Source organism: Equus przewalskii, chromosome 2 (genome assembly GCF_037783145.1).
Source record: "Equus przewalskii isolate Varuska chromosome 2, EquPr2, whole genome shotgun sequence".
Taxonomy (NCBI): Eukaryota; Metazoa; Chordata; class Mammalia; order Perissodactyla; family Equidae; genus Equus; species Equus przewalskii.
Genome location: NC_091832.1, coordinates 94,559,888 through 94,578,043, shown reverse-complemented (window position 1 = coordinate 94,578,043; position 18,156 = coordinate 94,559,888).

The following is an 18,156-nucleotide window of genomic DNA, read 5'->3' as shown; positions in this document are numbered from 1 at the left end:
CACATTGTGCCTTCCACACCCCTCTCTCTAGATGAAGGCAGACTTCGTGTCGTGAGCACGCTTAAGCAATCTGAGGAGAGGCAAACTTGAGCAGGAACTGAGGCCCCCCCAAAAAAAAGTTGGCACAGATTTCCAGTTATGTTAGAAAATCACATTTGAAAAAAGATTCTCCAGCCACGGTCAAACCTTCAGATAAATGTAGCCACTGCTTACATCTTCATTGCAACCTTTTGAGAGATGCTCAAGTCAGAAGTATCCTGCTAAGCTGCTCCCTTGCAGAAACTGCGAGAAATAATAAATGATTAGTGTTGTTTTAAGCCACTAAGTTTTGGGATAAATAGCTATGCAGCAACAGATAATTGATAAGTCATGTAAACACAAAACAATGCAATAACGACAACAAAACAACTAGTATGGCTATATAAATAACTGATAAGGAAGACTTTTACAAAGGTCATTACTAGAGATAAATAGGGGCATGCCATAATGATAATAAGATCTACTCACCAAGAATATTTAAGAATTCTAAATGTTTAGCATTCAATGATAGAATTTTTAGAGAAAGCAAAAAGAGACAGCCACCTCATACTCAAGTAATGCTAGAAATCCATAACTAAAAGATATCTTCAAAATCCCCATATGTTTACAAGCTAATAAATAATACATACATAATATACATTATAAATAACATAAGATAGAATATCTCATAGGCCAGTGAAGAAAGCACCCTGGACATTAGAACATATCTTAGATGTGGTGGTAAGAAAAATACTGAAAACCAAAACTGTGTTAAACAAATGAAGCCATTTTCAGAGAGAAATTTATAGCCATGAATATATCATAAAAGAAGAAAGAATACCAAAAAACTAAGGGTATATTTACAGAAGCTAGAAAAAGTAGTACCCATGGAAAGTAGAAGAAAGATAATAAAGATAACAAGAGAAATTAATACAATAAAAAACAAACATAAAATAGATACCATCATCAAAGAGAAAATTCATTCTCTACAAAGGCTTGAAGTTTTAACTCTTTGATAGTATTAATAAAAATAAAAAATGAAGGTGCAATAACCATTGTCAGGAATAAATAAGAATACATCATTATGATCTTGCAGACATTAAAATGGCAATAAATTAATATTATGAAAAACATATTGTCAAAAAATAGAAATTTCAATTTCATAGACAAATTATGAGAAAAATACAACTTAAAGTACTGAAACAAAATTAAATAGAAAATCTGGACATTTATTTAACTATTCAAGAATTTGAAATCTTCAATAAAATCCTTTCCACAATCAAAACTAAAAGCACTCATGGGTTCAACCAAGAATTATAAGAAAAGTTTACAAAAGAAGTAATTTCAAAATTACGAAAATTATTCCAGAAAATGGGAATAGTGAAGCCACTGTCAACTCACTTTTATTGTCAGCCAAATCATACCATAAGCTGGCAAGGATAATGGAAGAAGGAACACTGCAAGCCAAGGTCAAAAATCTAAAAAATGTATTAACAAACTGAAATTGTTTTATATATAATGGCCAATGAATTTTATTGAAAAATTTTATTTCTGCAAATATTGATATTATCACATGGTCATCTTCCTTTATTCAATTTATGTGTAGAATTAATTTTGAAAGTTAAAACACTTTTCATGCCAGTCTACTCCATGTCCTGAAAATCACAATCACAATCCTTTTCAAGACATACATGTTTCTCTTTGCTTAATTATGGCTACTGTGATGGATAAATTTTATGTGTCAGTTTAGCTACGCTGTAGTGTTAGGTCTAAACATTTGGTCAAACACTAGTCTAGATATTGCCATGAAGTTATTTTGTAGATGTGATTAATATTTACAATTAATTGTCTTGACTTAAGAGATTACTCTCCATAACTTAGGTGGGCCTCATCCAATCAGTTGAAGGACTTACCAGGAAAAATATGTTTTCCAGGAAAAGAATTCTTTTTTTTTTGAGGAAGATTAACCCTGAGCTAACTGCTGCCAATCCTCTTTTTGCTGAGGAAGACTGGTCCTGAGCTAACATCCATGCCCATCTTCCTCTACTTTATATGTGGGACGCCTACCCCAGCATGGTGTGCCAAACAGTGCCATGTCTGCACCCGGGATCTGAACCAGTGAACTCTGGGCCACCAAGAAGCAGAACATGTGAACTTAACCGCTGTGCCACCAGGCCGGCCCCCAGGAAAGGAATTCTGCCTCAAGACTGTACCATAGAAACCTGGCCTCAGTTTATAACCTTCTGTTTTTCTTTATATATGATATAAATCGTTTTTCCTGAGAGTTTCCCTCCTAATCATTGTCAGTCCAAAGCCAATACAACATACTTTAGTTTTTGGCTCTGGGTGCCACTATCTGTGTACGTCAGTTCTTGTCACAATAATGCTATGTAAAAAGCCACCCGAAATCTCAGTGGCTTACAACAATAAACGTTTACCCATGCAAGTTCTGTGGGGTGGGTGACTGTTGCTTTAGTGGTTAGATGGCTGTGCTTCAGTCTGCAGGCTGGTTTTGCTTTCTTCAAAGTTGAAGATTGAGTTCACGTCTGTTCCACTCGGTAGCCCAGGCTTAAGAGGAAGTAGTCACTGGGGCATGTTATTCTCATGGCAGATCAACAAAGGGCCAGGAACGAACACAACTGTGTAAACACCTTGAAGACTTCTGCTCAAATTACACCTGATGGGATTATGGTGGACTAACCTGGACACTTTGCCAACCTGGATGTCAATCAAACAGAGAAGTATATTCTGCTCACAGTGCAGGGAAAGAGAAGTGGGCCAGATTCAACCCAAGGCTTCACAGAAAATTTTGTTAAAACTCTGCTTTTCATCTGAAGTACGAAGAGCTATTCATTGTTTCTGATGTTTCTATAGAGTCAAAGATTCTGTTTGTCCAGATCCACCATCTGAACTGTCCCCAGCAGTCACTGTACCAGAAAAAGATCTCCCAACCTCTACTCTCCTGACTCAGCACTCTATACTTCACCCCCTCGATGCTGCCTGCCCAGTTTGATGTATAGACCAGATCCAAAAAGTGAAGAGGATTAATTAGGTTTCCACAATAAATGTTAAAATTTTTCAGAATTTTATATTTTTCAGTTCTTTCTTGTTTTAAAATTCAGCTTGACTGATCACTTCCTGTCAAGTGAAATTTTGACCTACATATTTAATTTTATAATAACTCACAGTCTCAAGATATGGACCATTCTTTGAACATTTTTCTTTTTATTCTCTTTGATTTGTTAAATATAAAAGTTTATATTCACATTTGCATATCTAACGCACATATTTAATGCCAATGTCACCATAAAACTTTAATTAGAATTAAGGTTTAGAACTTATTCACCTCCAAATATGATATATGGAAAACTAAGAATTTCTATTTTAAGCAAAATACGAGGCTCTGGAAAAATTTTAAATGATTCAAGAAAGCATGAATATTACATGATTGCTGTTGGTAGTCCATTTGTATAAATATTTTGAAAAAAATGTATTTTAATTGTGAGTGATTAACTTAGGAAATTTATATCTGACTAGATTTTTAAGAATTAATAGAATTGATATTTCATTGTGTTTCCAGCTAATCTCTTCTGTGATTGTTATAGGAAAATTCACCTCAGATACTTTCCTAAATAAAGGAAGAAGTTGCCAAATATGGAGAATGTATTAAATTTGTTTTATCATTTTAAATTATAACAGAGTTTTATAAAGCAAGGAGAAAAAGTATATTATATTGATTTGTCCATGTAATTAACATAGTCTGAACATTCTTTTGTTTTTCTTTTTTTTTTTTTTGAGGAAGACTAACCCTGAGCTAAGTACTGCCAGTCCTCCTCTTTTTGCTGAGGAAGCCTGGCCCTGAGCTAACATCCGTACGCATCTTCCTCTACTTTATATATGGGATGCCTACCACAGCATGGCGTGCCAATCGGTGCCAGGTCTGCATCCGGGAACTGGCAAACCCCGGGCCGCTGAGAAGCGGAACGTGCGAACTTAATCACTGCGCCAACGGGCCAGCCCCTGAACATTCTTAATTGAAATTTTAATGTTTTCTGCAATTTGTGTCTCACTATAAAGAAATTTTAATAGGTATAGAGCTTCAGTTTTACAAGATGAAAAGAGTTATGGGGATAGATGGCGGTGATAGTTGCACAACAATGTGAATGTATTTAATTACACTGTACACTTAAACATGGTTAAGATAAGTTTTTTGTTATGCGTATTTTACCATAATAAAAAAAAGAAAAGAAAAAGTGTACGTATAAATACATTAAGATTCATTTGATTGTAAGTTTTAGAAACTTTATTCAAACTAGATAAACCCCGAGGGAAATTGATTCATTTCCGTAACTCTAAAGATTGCTTAAACTGAAAGATGCACCCTAACCGTTGACATGGATAGATCCAGATGAAGGATGACATCAGAGCACTTTCTCTTTTACTCTCTCCAACTTTCAGCCCTGCTTTCCACTAAAGTGGCTTTATTTTGAAACACGCCCTCTTCAGGTTGAGACCAAGAGCGCCGGCTTAGCAATGCCAGAAGAAAATACCTTCTCTCTCCAAAGACCTCCAGGAAATGCCTTGAATATGGTTCTGTTTAGCAAGGCGTTTGTCATATGTTCAGCCACGAACAATCACTGTGATGAGGGGCATGTGGTGTTCTAATTGGCCAAGCTAGATCTTGTGCCTGATTCTGGAACACAGGGTTGCATCGGTCCACACCCCCATGTACTGACTTCGGAAGAGAATGCTGTTCCTCCAAGGAAATTGGAAAGCCTTAACAAGGAGAAATGTAAGTGGGTACTGGGCAGGAAAGACCAGGGTTTTCTTTGATCTATTAATATTTAAGTTTTCCCCACCTAAGAGCAAATGTCTACAATAAATATTTTGTCTTTAAAAAGAGTACACAAGTTTGTCACATAGACCATCTAATTATACCCCAGTGGTTTCAGATTTCAAAATGTGTTCTTCGAAATAACAAATAAAAAATCAACACAAAAATGATTTATTGTAATAGTTATAGCAAAATATTCTCAGAACTACCGTAAACACTCCAGGTATTGTATTGAAATTACTTTTTTCTTAATTACACCAGCATGCAAACATAATAAACGGCAAAATATAATATGAAAGAAAACAGAACAAAAAAACCTATATTAACCCATATAATTCAACATTTTGAGAAAACAGTTATTAAAAATGGATTGAGCTGGGTATGCCCACATCCGAGGACTGCTGACTCATCGGGAGAGGGCTATAAATTCACACTGTATAAATCTAAGGAAAAACTCTTGCTGCAAATATGTATATTTAAGTATTATTTTAAAAATTTCCTACTTAAAACTCAAATTAATTCAATCTATTAATGCCTGAAAAAGTTCATAATGCAGACACACTTTTAATTTGATACCTACTGCATTTTCTTCCTCAGCTCTTACTATTGCCGCTCAAACTTCTGAGGACAAATTCTTTAAAACTTATAGTCATATGAATGCTAAATATCAGCCCTCTGATAGGTTTTAGAAATAGTACAAATGAGAACCTTTCCTAAAATGTCTGCACTTGAAGCAAAATGGAATTGCACAAAATTGAGTACTTTATTAATTTAGTTTTACTGATTGGCCAATATATATTCTTTTAAAATTTTATATATTACCATTCTTAATATTTTATTAAATTTGGCTAGTTATTTTTTTCAATTTGAATAGCATTCATATGCTTAAACGTTTAAAAAAAAAGGTGAACATATGCTACTAAAACACCTACTAAATGTCGTTGAACCGTTCCTCTGAAATAAGCTCCACATAATTAATATTGAGTAGATACAGGGAAATCATGGTTCATGGGTCCAACATTTATAGATTTGATAAACTTACTGCTGAAATCTCACTCTGGCATATAGTAGGTGCTTATGAAATATTTTTTAGCTTATGCATCTATAACCAGGACATACAAATATTTAGATGATCAGAATGTGGATAAAGCATTCCAGAAGTGGTGCTGTCTAAAGAAGAGCCTCCGTGCTTTCGCTGGATCCAACATTTAGAGCCATTATCTATAAAGGACTCAGTAGCCGCCATGCGTAGTTCTAAGTTTTACAGATAGTAAAGCACGTCATCCTCACAGCAACCTTGTGAGGTATAGCCTATTATTATCTCCAATTTGACACTTGAAGAACGGAGACACTGGGAGTTTCAGTATCTGATTCAAGGTCACCAGCTGGTAAGACTTGTGACTCCGTTTCAGCCTGGCTGAGTCCACACTTTCACCATTAAGCTATAAAACAGTGAGTTAAATGTAAGAAACTTCCTTTGTTACTTCAAACACTAAAAGTAAATATACAAAGTAAACACAACAGATCATCTGGTATTTATATTGACAAACAAGAGATAAGTTCATTAAATCAATTGACAAATTGCGTGCCTCTAATAATTTTATCTCACTTTATTACTAACAACTGCAGTTTTGCTAGAAACAGTTCTGAAATTTTAAAAATCACTTCCTATGTTTCTAGTGGCAGCTCTGCTGTCACTCATGGATTGTAATTGCTTGGATTTTAAAATATTCTGTATTTCTAGACGTGATAGTAAATTGAATTTAACCCTCATTCTACAGCCTATTATTAGGTAGATCTATCTGTGCAGAAAACAGCTCAACCAACTGAAGTATGTGTGTGTGTATTACAAAATATTAATAAACAGAGTAGGTTAGTCTGATTCTAGATCTCAAAGACCTTGAGGTAACCTTCAGTGTTCCTTTTATTAAAAACAACAACTTAGGAACACGTCTTTGGAAGCCCCAACGCTGAGGTCAGCTGTGCCATCTGTGTGGAGTAGGCATCTTCTCTCAGTTTCAAGAACGTTCCTGCTTACATTTGTCTGAATATTAATGACATCAAACTGTGACAAGTCCCTTGTTGGGTCTGATTTCATAGCATTTCCTATTTTAACAAATATCATGAGAAGGGTAGATTTTAGCCATCTTTTCATAGTTTCTGGCACATAACATTAAGCAGTGCAGTGAAGCATAGCTATTTTCATATTCTGCTGATATGGAAAACTCTAAAAATCTTAATAAGCAAGTTGCATGACATCTAATAATTAATTAGACAGAAGGAACATGTCAGATTTCTAGTGATGTTATGTGAACCCTAGAATTTTTATGAAAAAAGACATTAAAGCAATAGCCATTGTCCTTTCTAACCCAGTATCTTGCAAGCTCATACATCAGTTCTACATGTGTTTCAGGTTTCTGTTTCGTGTTTTAAATAATAGTTTATTCAAAAGTTTTCTCTAGTTAATGTCCACGTATATTAGAACATATTTAAGAAGATCATTCACATTCGTTCCCTTATTACTTCTTTAAGACAAATGTATAGAAATTGTCTTCCTCTTTTTAATTCTCTTTGATATTAACTTAAATCTTTATTATAACGGAAATACCAAATATCATTATTTTCTTCTTATGACTACTGTAAGTTTCTGAATTATTACAAATCATCATTCATTACAGGGTATGAAAATTCCTGCCATAAGAAAGATTATTTTTTACAGAAATAATTACCAGAGGGAAAAATATGCTTGAAGGCTCAATATACGTTTCTCAATATATGTGGAGTTAAAATTCTTAAGCCTTGTAGGTTCAGTGTAAAAAATGTATTCCCATCTCATAAAGCCTTAAATCACACTGAACATATAGGTAATTGCCTTGTCATGTTACTAATGTCCAAATACTTACTATTGAAAATATGATAAATTCTTTAGGAATTATACTTTATGCATTTCTCTTTTGGAAAGTAAGTAATTGCTTCAGGTAAGGTACTTTATTGAAGTCACGACCAGCTGAGAGAAAAAATGAGTCCTAGATTGATTAAAATATTTGAATTCCTAAACATATATTTCAGGTCATCCTGGACACAGGGCAATGCAACATTTTTGTGATATTATCAATTCTAAATAGCCACACATAGATTAAAAAGTTAATTCATCATGATAAGCATTGGAACAAAATCCTGTTCTTCTATGTGTATAAAAAGCAAAACTATATAAACAATGCACTTTTCTATAAGAAAAATACATAGAAGCTTATTTTATATTTTTAAATTTTATTCTCAAAGGCTTATAGTTCAATGAATAATCACTGAATATTGACTCTCATAAGAAAACATTTAACCCCAAAGTGAAGCTATTTTGGGAATCACTTTGCCATTCTGCAGTCACTGCTCAATTAAATCTTTAAGGAATCTTTAAACAGTTCCAAGTCTCTTGTGTTTAAGAAAGACCATATTGACAACCCTAAAACAAAACATCTCTCTCCAACTCACATTCCCCATTAGCGATCTCCCCAGATCTCACCTTCATTATAGAGTGAACCTTCTCCACAAGTTTACTTAACATTTACCATTAACTCCTCTTGCACTCCCTCCTGGACCCCCTTCAACCTACTTTGTGCTGCCGTAATCCACCAGATCAGCTAAATTTATCACTGATATTCACATCACTAAATGAGGATTATATTTCGGTCCCAATCATCTTTGTCTTTTTAGTAATTGGCAAAGCTATTCATCAGTTTTTCATTAAAATGTTCTTTGGGTTTTGTGATACTATGATATATTTGTTTTCTATGCTGCAAAACAAACTACCCCGAACTTAGCAGCTTAAAACAGTGTATGTTTCTTACCTCACAGTTTATGGAGGTCAAGAGTCTGGGCAGGATTTAGCTAGGTCCTCTGCTGAGGATCTCCAAAAGTGGCAGTCAGTCAAAGGGTCAGCCAGACTATCCTCACCCGGAGCTCAGGGTCTTCTTTGACGCTCTAAGTGAGCTTCATGTTTGTCAGTAGAATTTACTTGTTTGTCGTGGTGGGACCGAGGCCCTTCGCTCCTAGAGGACACCCTTCTCCATAAGCAATTCAGTACATGGCCACTTGCTTCTTTGAAGCCATTGGTGAAACATCTCCCTTTTAGAGAACTCATCTGCTTAGGTCAAGACCACCCAGATTAACCTCCTTTTGATCAAAATCTTTTTTGACTAATGTAGAGTCAACTGAGTAAGAACCTTTATTCTATCTAAAAAGTCATTTCCATTTTGGTATATGAGATAATCTAAGCAAGGCAGTCTCATGTGTTACTTTGGCCAATGTTGGTGTCACTAAATCGCAGGAGTAACATGAGCAGAGATCACAGAGCCAACTATGATTCTGCCTACCACATATAGCTTCCTGGTTTTAATTTAACTCCTCCAGCCATTTTTTTCTCAATCTTCTTTGAAATCTATCCTTCTCTACTCATTAAATATTCAAGTTTCTTCTGGAGTCTTAGGGCCTGTTCTAGTCTAACTCAGTAATCAATTCCAAATCATTCTCATATATGTCCTTAGAATTGTTTGCCACCTATATGTAAAATCATCACGAATTTATATCGGTCGACTAACTTGTTCTCTCATCTATAGCCCCAAATCCCTAAATTTCATAAAAAGACACAAAATATGTACCAAACAAATATATGGTCTCCTCACCCCCAAATGTGATTTTCCACTGTCCTATTTCTCAGTGAATGATAGAATGGCTACCAAGTTTTATAAGTCACAAAGATAGAAATCATCTTTGACCTGTCTTTTGCCTTTTCCCCTGTAGAACAAATCTCCAGGCTCCACTGACATTTCAGTTTTAAGTATTTTATAGTTGTCCACTTTCTCCATTTCCATTGCCATTCCCTCTTACTCAAACAATGGGAATGATGTCCCGTGGTGTATAGCCACACTTACTCTTACTTGTGCAGTTATTTCTTCCTCACATGGTCCACAATCGCTTTCTCCACAATGAAAATATGACCATGTTATCTCTACACTTAAAACCCTTCATCACTCCTCATTGTCATCTGGATTAGTACCTAAATTTTTAGTTTGGTTCTCTATGTCTAAACACTGAAAGAGTTTTGTCTCTAACTTGTTCTCCAGCCTCGATTTGCTTAGATCTATTAGTAGAGATTGGAAGTCTTGTGTGCTCATGGTGTTTGAGCAAAATTTCTGCCCAATCTTTGACAATTAAGCAGTGCAGACACAGGGGTGACCCCAAGGAAGCCAAGACAAAAGAAAAATAAAACTGAGTAGAGTCGTTAGTGGCTGCACGTTGTGGGGAGATAAACTTCATGGGTAGTCAAGACAAGTTATTTATGGTGGACGGGATAATGACACTCCAAAGGAGAATACATCCCAATATCTGGTACCTATAAATGATGAAAGAGACCTTGTAGAAGTGATTAATTTAAGGATCTTGAGGTGGGAAGATTGCTCTGAATTTTCTGGGTGGTCTCAGATAAAACAGTCCTTCTAAAAGGAAGAAAGGAGGCTCAGAGTCAGAGAAGGAGATGAGACAGCAGAAGTAGATGTGGGAGAGGGAGACAGAGAGAGAGAGAGAGATCGGGGAGGGGGAGATAGAGAGAGAGATTGAAGGGGCTATGTTGCTGGCCTTGAAAATGGGGGAAGGGTTTAAAAACTAAGGAAAGCAGGTGGCTTCTAGAAGATGGAAAGGGAAAATAAACAGATACTCTTTTTGAGCCTCTAGAGGGAGTACAGTCTTGCTGACACCTTGATTTTAGGAATTATGATTTCTGGAAATGTAAGGTAATAAATTGACATTGTTTTAAGTCAGTAAGTTTGTGGCAATTTGGTACAGTAGCAATAGGAAACTAATACAAATTTTGGAACCTGAATGTGGAGTGCCACTGTAGCAAATGCATAAACTTTTGGAAGTGGATTTAGAATTGGGCAATGAGCAGAGGATCGAAGAATTTTGAAGAGCATGACAGGAAAATCCTAGATTGCTTTCAACAGACTGTTAGAAATATAAATGTTAATGACACTGCTAGTAAGAACTCATAAGGTAGTGAGGATATGGTGAGAAAAACCTATATTATATTAGAGAATCCTGAAATCATCATGAACAAACTGTTGATAGAAATATGAACTTTAAAGTTGCTGCTGCTGCAGGCTCAGAAGGAAATGAGGAATGTATTGGAAACTGGAAAAAAAGAGATCCTTGTGATACAGTGGAAGAAAGCTTATTTGAATTGTGTCCTTTTGTTATGTGGAAAACAGAATTTGTAAGTGATAAATTTGGATATTTAGCTGAGTAGATGGCATAAAATAAAAACCATAACAAATTAGACTAAGGATGAATGAACTAAACACTCTGACTTCAAAGGCATACATTGGCATATTGAATAAAATAGCAAGACCCAAGGATATGCTGGCTCCAAGAGACAAATTTTAGATTCAATGGCATAAATATACGAAAATAATGGATTAGAAAAACTATTAAAAAAAACCGTAAAAGAAGCAGAGTGACTAAAATAATATCAGACAAAGATACTTTAAGATCAGAAATACTGCTAGAGAAAAAGATGAATATTTCACAGCATAAAAATTATCAATGCATCAGAAAGATGTATCAATTATACGTGTTTACACATCAATCATTTCCAAAGCTCCATGAGGCAAAACTGACTAAACTGAAAAACGAAATAGACAATTCAACAAAACTTTTTGTCATTTCAATTCCCATAATCAATGACTAATAGAACAACTAGACAGAACATCAGTGAGGATATAGAACAGCCTTATCAACCAACTTGTCCTAACTTATATTTGCAGAATATTCTTCCAATGTATGAAGAATAAATATTCATGTCGAGTGCATAAGTGACGTACTCTGTGATACCACATATGCTAAGCCACAAAAGAAATGTAAATAAAGTTAGAATTGAAATCTTATAAAGTGTGGTCTTTGACCACATCAGAATATTATTAGAGATCTACAACAGAAAGAAATCTATGAAAATATGAGACATTTGAAAACTGGATAGTCATTGTCGAGTTATCCATGAGTCAAAGAAGAAGTCAGAAGATAAATTTTAAAAATTTAGTTGAATAAAACCTTATTGCATATCAAAATTTTGTAATGGATAAAGCAGTGTTTACAGGGAAATTTAAACCTCTAAGTAACTAGATTAAAAAATAAATGCTGAAGTCAATAACGTAAGCTCCTCAATTAATAGATTAGAAAAATAAGAGTAAACTAAACAAAGAGCAATCACAAGTTAGGAAATAAAGATTATATCAAAAGTCAATGAGCGGCCTGGTGGTCAACGTTCTATGTACTCTGCTTCAGCAGCCTGGGTTTGTGGGTTCTGATCCCAGATGCAGACCTACTCCACTCATCAGCTATGCTGTGGAGGCATTCCACACACAAAGTAGAGGAAGATTGGCATAGATGTTGGCTCAGGGCTAATCTTCCTTAAGCAAAAAACAAAAGATGAAGATTGGCATCGGATGTTAGCCCAGAGAGAATCTTCCTCACCAAAAAAAAAAAAAAAAAAAAATCAATGAAACAGAAAACAGAAAAATTGATAGAGAAGCTCAAAGAAAACATAATTTTTTTTAATAGACAAACACAATTGACAAACCCATATATAGATAACTAAGGAAAAATTCACAAAATCAGGAGTGAAAGAACAGCATCACTACTGAGTCAACACAAAGTGAAAGAAACGTAAGGAAATATTAACAAATTTATGCCAACTCGTCAGATAACTTCCATATAGGCAAATTTCTAAAAAGGTACAAATTACCAAAACTGACTAAAAAAATATAAACATATATTTACACACTTACAATACTATAATGAGCAAGAGAATTTGTTTAACATTTGTTCTACACTGGAAACTTCTTTTAGAACATTAAATATAAAATTGATTTATTTTGCAACATAAATTTAGTGTGGCATAAATTCTAAATAATGTATTTTCTCATCAATAGTTATTTTAGATATTCTGTGATATATCTTTTTCAAAACTCTTAATGAAATCTTTGGCTGATTCTGCTGATTTCTGGTGACTTTTAGTTATTAAACCTCAGTCGAGTTTAGACACAAAATTTCACACCTGATGGTTCACATTTTATTTTCTCCCCTCTCCATGAGCAGGTTTAAGTTCTAGCCCTGGAGACCTGAGTAGGAATAGTGACTGGACTCCTTTTTTACTCTTCATTTCCAACATCTTGAAAGAAAGTGCAAAGAAGGAGTTTGGTTTAGAATACCTCCTTGCCTTTCCACTTGTAGGTCTAACTCTTCTGGTGTTGGGAGGCTGGAGGTGGGCAGCTGGCAGAGTAAGCAGATGTCACTGGTCCACTGTTATAAATGAACGAGGAAACATTTCTAACTTTATTCTGGTTCTGTCGGCTACCACCTTCTGTCTTCAAAAATAGTGAGCATCGTTGCCTTAGTTATTGATTTATCTCTGCCCTTTCCATCACTAAGAATACTCTGGGCCACAGTGCCTTTCCTCAGTACAGGAAAGCCTCACTTAACTCTGCAGCTAACCCAATAGCCCTATGACATTACCTCCATGAGACGTGGCAGTTGCCAATGAGGCCATCCTCAGTGCCCTTTAAGATCTGCAGGAAATTGAGGTGTGATTCAATCAATTGTCTCCTTGGCAATCTATACAAAGACCTCTTATTACCTCTCTGCTGTGCAAAGGCTTCTCTGACCTTACAAAATTATATAGGACATAGAGTTTTCTCTCTTTTCTCACAAGCCATAAACTTCCACGGGACAAAGTCCAGACGCTCTCAACAACTCTCTCAATGTACTCCCTTTTGTGGGCTTGCCAAGTGGAGGCATTACTCTACCATTCTAAGTCAAGTCCCACATTTGTTGTTTCCACCTAAGCAAAGGGTCATTGTTGATTACTACCTGGAACAATTAAATTTCTCCCACATTATTCCATCACCACTTTTTGACAGCAGTGCATGTTCAGCCTATGATTTCCTTTGTTAATCAAATTATTTCTGCCTTCTTTCAGGGATGTCTCATAATTCCTGACCCAATGACAGACCTTCTTTTTCTTCAGCAAAGTCATGAATTCTTTTTAAGTACACATGACCTTTATTTCTGTGCATTTGAGGTCAGAAAGGGGGCTGAAGGGGATGCAAGTGTTATACTTAAACTTCCGTCTTGACACAATGCCCTTTCATGACACACTTTATGTCTTTGTTCATGCAAGTTGTGGCAAGTTTATTAGATACTAGTTAAGAACAATATAAATAATCTATTGTGCCAAAACTCATATGCTCCTTCCTTGCAATAGCAGTCAGCACCTACTATTATAGAAGGTAAACTGAGCAAGGCTCTACTACTATGAAATCAATCCTCTGCACATTCAAATGTGTACTGAAAGGTTAGATAATGACCTTTATCTCCTTATTCGAGTCTTAATATTGATGTTTTGGTTATCTCATCATTGGCAGTCCCTTTTGTTTTAAAATTTTCTCTTACCAGGGTCCCATTAGATCCAAATTTATGTGGAACACAGAGTAGACCACCAGACATGTGGCATTCCTCAGGCTGTTGTGCAGATGTCTGCCCTGTATCACCCGCAGAATATATGCACTTGTCTCTTTTTACTGGATGGTAAACAGTGATATCAGAGATCATGCATTTCTGATCCAAATTTTATCTTCCTAGTGCCTAGCACAGTGCCTAGTCAAGAACTGTGAAGGATCGGAGACTGTATCTTGCTTGCATGCTTACACATTAGCATGCCATATTTCATGGATGTAAGCAGAAGACATCAAAATCCTGAGTTAGACCAAGAACTTTAATCCCCGTGGCACTACAGGCTGCGTGAGCCTCCTGTTTGCCCAGTGCCCCATGGGGCTCTCATGGCGTGATGCAGGCAGATCTAGAAAGATACTGTTCAAGCAATGGTTTTACGTCCCAGCTGAGGAAATTCAAGCTTAGGAAACCAGTTTTTCATAATGGATCACAACTACACCTTCTCAATTTTTGCCTCAAAGGCAGATATTCTGTTTATTACACAGCGTACAAACAAACTTGATCTCTGTTCTATACCGAAACACTCTCTCTAACTCCCAAGAATGTTTGCTATACAAATATCTTTGAAATTATAGTCCAGAACAAAAAGTTGTCAGTACATCTTATTGCAAGATATTCAGAAATGAGAGATATGCAGAGAATTGTCTCCCAAGATTATAAACCATGTCTTCATAATTTATATAAATGAAAGAATAAAAAAATTAATCATTGGTTATATTCAGTAGCATTTATAAAAATTGATTTAAGTATCTACATATGCAGTTTAGCTTGTTTGAAGAATTCTCGTAAATCTATATGCTATTTAAATTCAAAGAAGTTGGCACTCTGTATGTCTGACTGGTTAGTACATTTACAATAATTTTTGGACTTGTTACAAAAAGGGTTTGTTAGAGCTGAACTGTCTAACGTTATTTCATATCCATTAATGATATAAACCTGCTGCATAATTCTTTTTCATGCAATTAGACACAAGCTGTGAAATCAATGCTCTTCTATCCGTATGTGAAAATTATATAGAGAGTGTGCTTTTCAATAAGCAATTAAATAATTACTACTAACTGAAAGTACATAAGTAAACTTTAAATGATGACATGCATCAAATATAAAAACTAAATTAATGGTAAAAAGAATAAATTTCCGTAGTGCATTTGGGTGTGTATATATACATATATATACTATATGTGTATATGTGTATATATGTTTGTCTTACATAGTATCTTGGGTCTAACTCATTTCACTTGTTTGCTGGGCAGCAACCTCTTTCCCCACTGACCCTATCAGTGAAGGTCTGAGGCTGGTGTAGTTTATGTTCAGTCTTTTTAGCACTATTAACCCTGGTGGGCTCTTCTATCTGATATGACCCCCAAAGGACTACTCACCTGATGTGAATAGAATCGCTACTAACCTTCTCAGTTTCAGTCACATCCTCCATTTGATACTCGGTCTAGTCTGCGTGTATATCTCATAACCTGTGCTGTGTGATCACCATCTCCTTCCCACAGACACCCCATGGCAGGTTCCTTGATTCTTAAATCTCAACGATGTTCTGCAGCTATGACTGGAGAACACCTGAGAATTCCGGGTCCTTCAGTTTTTAACTGGAATTGATCTATGTGAGACATAAGGTGCTGTTATTAGTCCTTTGATCAAATCACCAACTTTACTCTGCTTCTTCTAGATACAGGTGGTCTATCAAACACTGTAAGCTGATGCCTCAGTCTTAAAAGGGGAGGCAGAGTATAATTTTTCTCTTTCTTTGACTTTCAATATCATCTGGGATTTTTCCCTCCCCCTTTCCCACCCTGTTTCAATCCACTAAACACAGAGGATGGGAAGATTCCTGACTGCCTTTTCTCGAGTCCACTCTCTTAATCCTCTAGAAGAGAAGTTTAAAGTTCTTTTCTGTCTTCTAGGAATTTTTCCTACATACCTCTTCCCTCTTTCCTACACCATAGATTACATCAAGCTCTTTACTCAAAGCTTCAAACTTTGCTCTCAATAGGTAACCAAGTCTAAATTCTAAGACCCTTGACTCTGTAGAGACTCAGGAAAATCAACTTTGAGACTCAAACGGTTTAGGGACCTCACTGTTATAAGTAGTTACTCCCCACTTGAGGAATTAATGCTGTTAATTCAACGTTGAACAGAAAGGTTTCCAAATATTCCAAAAGCATTTTAAAATTATTTCAGTTACGTTAATGAAACATTTAAATTTTATAGCATCATATCATTTGAGACTTCGCGATTATGATTCTTTCACAAATCATACGTTTGCATTTCACCATAAACTCACACCACCTAAGTAACACAAAGACTTGATTTGTCTTATCTTGCCAAGTTTTAGAGTTGAACTTTCTAATAATTATTATCCACCCCCTTAGGAACTTATAAATCTTTGTGTATAATAGAAAGGTATTAAAACTCCATGAAATATCTTTGTTATATAGTGACTATTTAATTAATATTATTATTGAGAATTACTAAAAATAATACACATTTTCCTATTCGAAAAAGATTGCTATTAAATTTTTACAATCACCCTCACTTCATTAAGAAGGCTTATAAACTGGATTAGTACAATGTGCTTTAATATTTCCCTCTAAAATCTCAATGCGTTGCACCAGGCGATTCACTGGAAATTGTGAATATTGAGGGCATCATTCCACCATTATAAAGGTTTCAAATTTTGCCATTAAAAATCAAGTAACTTTGCTTGTTTATTACAGTCAGCGGGATCTCCTTTAGTTAATATCCCAGCAGAAATACTAAAGGATAGTTGTATAATATAATCAGAGAATGAACTGAAAACAACTCCTATTTCTGTACAAACTCAGCTTTTTTCTGCTGAGATTTGGGGCAAAGAAATTAAAGAAAGAATAAGTCTTACAGAGCCATTTTTGAAACTTACTGTACTGGAATTGAGACACTTGTGATAGCTTAACAAATCATTCGATCATGAGTAGAAATGTCTTGCCACCTGTCCTTCGCTTTGGGAAAAAAAGGTGTTTTAAGAAATTGTATTTGTTTTTCAGTGCATATGCAGCTCATCTGCTGACACTCTTTCTAAAACCCCAAATGCAATTTAAGTAGCAAAAACGTGCTACAAAGAGTTGTCTTTCACCATGTTAAAAATCCAACTATAGTGATTGATATCTGATTTGGTTTAAGAAAGTATTTAAAGCAATGCACGGGAAGAGAAAATACACTGTCTTTCATATGGGCTATCCAATAATAACATCCCAAGTGGCCTAGCAGTGCGACTTCTCCCCTTTAAATGGCTGATTAAGAAATTTTATATTTAGTTTAATGCCTTCTTTATTTTTTCCTCAATAAAACACTGGATTAATAACGTACAATCTGCAATCATGTTTCCCAACTACAGTTTCTCTGAAATTAGTTAAAGTCAGTAATACCATCACTTGTTTTATGAAGTGGATTCACAAATAGAACTGTTTTATGGACTTTATGTGACATGGTATCATCATTTATGTCATATAGTATAAATAATTGGTAAAGACTAATTTGGAACACCATATTGGCTTACTGTATTAATTTCAATGTGGAGGTAAGTACTAAGTAAAGATACTGTCCATATTTTCTTATTTAACATGATCCAATTTACAAACTGCAAATGATAGAGAATTTATACCAAATCTAATATTTTCATTAAAGCCTTTATATATTTTATTGCACAAATATAATAAAACCGAATGGAAAAATTTTAGATACATAATCCTCTTAGATAT